Source organism: Ricinus communis, chromosome 8, assembly GCF_019578655.1.
Source record: "Ricinus communis isolate WT05 ecotype wild-type chromosome 8, ASM1957865v1, whole genome shotgun sequence".
NCBI classification, from domain to species: domain Eukaryota; kingdom Viridiplantae; phylum Streptophyta; class Magnoliopsida; order Malpighiales; family Euphorbiaceae; genus Ricinus; species Ricinus communis.
This window is the reverse complement of record NC_063263.1, coordinates 28,663,925-28,669,777: the sequence shown is the minus strand read 5'-3', so window position 1 is coordinate 28,669,777 and position 5,853 is coordinate 28,663,925. Positions and strand designations below refer to the sequence as shown.

General features: G+C 41.9%; 1 non-coding gene across 1 annotated transcript; it reads right to left on the bottom strand.

Annotated features, from left to right (window-relative positions):
• Positions 1-1,802: 1,802 nt before the first annotated feature.
• Positions 1,803-1,909, bottom strand: LOC112535154. The gene has a single exon (XR_003079342.2). It is a non-coding gene; the product is annotated as a small nucleolar RNA R71 (small nucleolar RNA).
• Positions 1,910-5,853: the final 3,944 nt, after the last annotated feature.

Sequence of the window (5,853 nt, the reverse complement as noted above, 5' to 3'; positions counted from 1 at the left end):
TGCGTCTTGAATCATCACAGCCTGGACTCCGGCCATGCTGAATCAACTATATAGGCAATTTTAAGTTCTTTTGGAGAGGGGATGATTTTTGGACTCAATTCCAAGACACACACTTAATTAATTGTTTCCTATACCTCAATTGTAGACCTTGAGAGATGATTTTCATCAATTGAAGGAGGGATTTCACTTGTTCCAACATCGAATTGAAGATCAAGACAAACTTTGGGAGCATTCAAGAGGCAACTAGGGTTTGAGATTTCGAATTTGCAAATTTAGGGTTTCTCATTCAGCTTGAAAGAGAAGGGTGTACATGCCTTTAATTTGTTTTTCCTTATTTTGTTCCCTAATTGCTTTAACCATGAACATGAGTAGCTAGATCTTTTGAATCCATTAGGGTTCACCTTTGTTGATGGATTATGCTTAATTGTTAGTTTTTATAATTGTCATTCTTGCAATCTTCTTGCTATTCAAAGAATAAAAGTTTGATTCAGTTAATTTGAGACGTTGGATTAATTGTTTATTAGGTTGTTTCTTGACATTGAGAAATGCTTGTTACAACTGGACATTGAATAGTAAGAACTGGTAGTTAACTCTTAGAGATAAGGTTGATTTACTCGCAGGATTAAGAACTAATAACTCTTAATAGTTTTAAATAATACTTAATGCTAATCTGTAGTAATCCGATAGGAAGAGATTCCATTAGGTTAGTGCAGGTTTAGGAATCCGGTAAGCTCGAGAGAGGAACCAGGATTCAATTCAAGATTTAGGCACGGGTAAGCAAGATCGGCAATCCATAAAATCCATCTTTAGAATTCCATCACTTAGGCTCCCTTTTGGGTTTGTTTCTCTCTTTGCAATTGTCTTTTGATTATCCATTGTTCTTCATTTACTTATTTGCACTCATAACCATTCGTACGTTAGAACTTTCACACCCTATTTCGGACTAGATAACATAGCAAGCGAGTAACTCTAGGTTCACCCGATCTCCAGGGATACGACCTTGATACTCACTAGTGCTAGGCTGCATCAGGTTCACCGCCTTAGGTGTAGGTTGCATAAAGAGCCCATCAAGTTTTTGGCGCCGCTACGGGATAAACAAAGAATTGAACTAGAGTGAATTGTTTTGTGTTAATTTAGTCATTATTTGTTTATTCATTTATTCTTTATTTATTTTTTATTTTTTATTTTTTATTATTATTTATTATTTATTATTATATTGTTTTTGTTGATTGGTGGTTGTGTGGACTTTCGGTTTCAGGTAGTTTATGACTAGGAGCTCAAACTCGAATCTTATAGAGCCTCTATCTGATCCAGAACGATCCCTCAGACTCTTAAGGAAGAGGTTGCAATTAGAAGAGGAGGAGATTGAGGTTGAGGTACCTGTGGATAGACTAGACACGATGGAAAACCATGACCCCCAGGCCAATGACGATCAGAGGACGATGTACGAGTTTGCTCGACCATCTTTAGATGGGACGAAAATGAGTATAGTCAGACCTGCTGTAGCAGCCAATAATTTTGAGATAAAGGCCAATGTTATCCAGATGATCCAGCAAAGCGTGCAATTTGGAGGATTGCCCAACGAGGATCCCAATGCACATATCTCTAACTTTTTGGAGATTTGTGACACATTTAAGATAAATGGAACAACTGATGATGCCATTCGGCTGAGATTGTTTCCATTTTCCTTGAGGGACAGAGCAAAGAGATGGCTGCAATCTCTTCCACAATAAACAATTACTACCTGGAGGGCGTTGGCCGAAAATTTTTTATATAAGTATTTTCCTCCCGCTAAAACTGCTAAACTTAGAAATGACATATCTTCTTTTGTGCAGTTTGATGATGAAAGCATGTACGATGCATAAGAGAGATTTAAAGATCTTTTGAGATGCTGCCCACATCACGGATTGCCAGTGTGGATGCAGGTTCAGACCTTCTACAGCGGGTTGAACCTTGCAACGAGGCAGATGGTGGATGCTGCAGTAGGTGGGGCGCTAAACAATAAGACGCCCGAGCAGGCTCAAAACTTGATAGAGGAAATGGCCATGAACAACTATCAGTGGCAATCCTCTAGGAGCCGACCAGGAAGACAGGGAGTGGTCAACCAAGTGGACTCTACAGCCTTGGCGACTCAAGTGGAGCTTCTAGCCAAGAAGATCGACCAACTCAGATGCCGATTCATGCAAATGAACGTTGGTCGCGAGTTTTATGGTGGCCCGCATTCGGTGCTAGCTGTCTGCGAGAGGTATGTTTGCTTCATCTTCTACTAGTTTTCCATCTAATTCGCTATGTCTTCCGATGTTGAACAGTTGATTATATGGGAATGCCCCAAGGTAGCGAATAACCCTTACAACAATACATACAACCCTGGATGGCGTAATCATCCCAATTTCAGTTGGAGGAACAATAATGCCCAGGGTCCGCCAGGTTTTCAAAGACTTCATCAACAGCCACAACAACAACCAGCTGGGCCTGCACAAGCTCCTCCTCCACAAGAAAAGAAGTCAAATTTAGAGGAGCTTATGATGAAGTTTGTGACGTCTACGGAAACAAGATTCCAACAGACTGATAGTGCACTTAGGAATCTAGCAGGCCTCGATTCAGAACTTGGAGACTCAAATTGGCCAAATTTCTAAGATGCTTTCAGAGAGACCTCCAGGATCGCTCCCTAGCACTACAGAGTCAAACCCGAGGGAGCATTGCAAGGCTATCACCTTGCGTTCAGGTAAGAAATTGACTGGTTCTTCACCTTTAGCTGATAAGGATAATACAATCGTGCAGGTCAAGCCAGCTAAGGAAGGACCAGACCTTGAGATGGTAGAGAATGAGAGAATGAAAGAATACAGTAAAGAGCCCATGCGGGAGCATCGGCCCATATCCCTGCAAGGTTGAGGCAGGATAAGGTGGACAAGCAATACAGTAAGTTTCTTGACTTATTTAAGCAGCTGAAAATTAACTTACCTTTTGTTGAGGCAATTTCACAGATGCCGAAGTACGCCAAGTTTTTAAAGGAGATTTTGAGCAACAAGAGGAAGTTGGAGGATCTTGGTCAGGTGGTGCTTAATGAGGAATGTTCAGCTATTCTCTAGAACAAACTGCCACTCAAGCGACAAGATCCAAGGAGTTTTACTATCCCTTGTATGATTGGTAATTTATCAATTAGTGGTGCATTGGCTGATTTAGGAGCTAGCATTAACTTAATGCCCACTAGTTTATTTGCCAAATTAGGGTTGCGTGAACCTAAGCCTACTAGGATGAGTGTTCAGTTAGCATATAGAACTGTTAAAATTCCTAGAGGTATTGTTGAAGATGTACTTGTAAAGGTAGATAAATTTATCTTTCCTATGGATTTTGTGGTAATGGATATGGAGGGTGAGAGCATTGTGCCTCTTATCCTGGGTAGGCCTTTCCTAGCTACATCGAGGGTTGTTATCGATGTAAGTGATGGAAAGCTTAAGCTTAGAGTTGATGATGAGACCATTACCTTTGACCTAGCCACTTCCATGAGACAGTCACTGGACTATGATAATACTGTATATTCTATTGATGTGATTGATGATGTGGTTGAGTCCCATTTGCAAGAAATTTTATGTTCTGACCCTTTCCAAGTAGCAATAGCTGAGGATGAGGAGGAGTTGTCCAACGAGCAAGTGTTGGAGCAACTCGCTGTTTTATTGGCTTCTGAGCCGAGCTTGTCAACTAATCCCTATCTTTTTCTTGACAGGTTGGGGTGCAGAAAGTAAAGACTTCATTCGAGGACCCACCAGTCTTAGAACTGAAGGTGTTACCGAGCCACTTGGTTTATGCCTTCCTGGATGAAGAGAAGCGCTTACCAGTAATCATAGCAGCCCGATCTAACTCCGAAGAAAAGCCATGTTGGAAGTTCTAAGGAAGTACAAGAAGGCCTTTGCTTTCAATATAGCGGATATCCCGGGCATAAATCCAAGTTTCGCTCTCATAATATTTCATTGGAGGACAACAGTTTCGGGCGGTTGTTCGACCTCAAAGACGACTCAATCCGAACATGAAAGAAGTGGTAAAGAAGGAGGTAATTAAACTTCTTGATGCAGGTTTAATATATCCCATTTCTGACAGTTCGTGGGTTAGTCCTATGCAGGTTGTACCCAAGAAGGGAGGCATCACAGTGGTAAGGAATGAGAAGGATGAGCTGATCCCGACTCGGACGGTAACAGGCTTCCGAGTTTGCATTGATTACCGTAGGCTTAATGATGCAACTCGGAAGGACCATTTCCCTCTTCCTTTTATTGATCAGATGATTGAACGTTTAGCAGGTCACATGTTTTATTGTTTTCTTGATGGCTTTTCAGGTTACTTTCAGATTCCTATTACACCTGAGGACCAAGAGAAGACCACCTTCACCTGCCCTTATGGGACGTTTGCTTATAGACGGATGCCATTCAGACTGTGCAATGCACCGGCTACATTTCAGCGGTGCATGATGGCTATTTTTGAGGACATGATTGAGGAGTCTATGGAGGTATTTATGGATGACTTCTCTGTTTTTGGTAATTCTTTCTCTCTTTGTTTGGCAAACCTTGAGCGCATGTTAGCTAGGTGTATTGAGGCTAACTTGGTACTAAACTGGGAAAATGCCATTTCATGGTGAGAGGGGATTGTTTTGGGGCATAAGATCTCTCGGTCGGGATGGAGGTGGATAGAGCTAAGGTAGAAGTAATATCTAAGCTACCTCCTCCTAGTTCATAAGGTCATAGGAGTTTTCCGGGCCATGTAGGGTTTTATAGGAGATTTATTAGAGATTTCTCTAAGATTGCTAGGCCTCTCACTCAATTGTTAGTTAAAGATGTACCTTTTATTTTTGATGATGCATGCTTGGCGACTTTTGAGTTACTTAAGAAACTTAACTACAGCCCCAATCATGGTTTCTCCCGATTGAGGGCCTTTGAACCGATGTGCGATGCTAGTGATTATGCGATTGGAGTACGTGGCTTGGACAGAGGATTGAAAAGAAGTTCCAACCCATTTACTACGCTAGCAAGACTTTGACGGGAGCCCGTGAACACTACACCACCACAGTAGAAGGAGTTATTGGCCGTTGTTTACGCCTTCGACAAGTCTAGATCATACCTCGCCTTCCAAAACCATTGTCTTCACGGACCACTCGGCGTTGAGGTACTTATTCCTGAAAATGATGCGAAACCGAGATTGATTCGGTGGATTCTTTTATTATAGGAATTTGATGTCGAGATCAAGGATAAGAAGGGCGGAGAATCCGGCAAATGGACCATTTATCGAGATTGGAAAATCCTCACTTGGATGCACTTGACGAGACGGCCATAGACGATCGATTTCCGGAAGAACATTTATATGTCACCGTATACACCGATACTCCCCGGTTTTCGGATTACGCTAACTATTTGGTTACTAGGGTTCTACCAAAGGGTATGACTTATCGTGAAAAGAAGAAATTCTTCACGATTTGAAATACTATATTTGGGAAGATCCCTTTTGTTTAAAGTATGTGTAGATCGGGGTGATTCGGCCGTTGTGTATGTGGCGAGGAGACTCTCCAAATATTGAAGCACCGCCATGAGGGACCCACTGGAGGTCATCAAGCAAACCATACAAATGAGGAAGGTGCTAGAGGTAGGATTATATTGGCCTACGCTCTTCCAAGATGCACGGAAATTTGTTCAGTTTGTGACCCTTGCCGGCAGTAATATCTCTTCTCGTGATGAGATGCCCCAAACTAGTATGCAAGTCGTTGAGATTTTTGATGTTTGGGGCATCGACTTCATGGGACCCTTTCCCTCTTCGTATGGTAATAAGTACATTCTGGTTGCTGTTGAATATTTCTCTAAGTGGCTTGAAGCT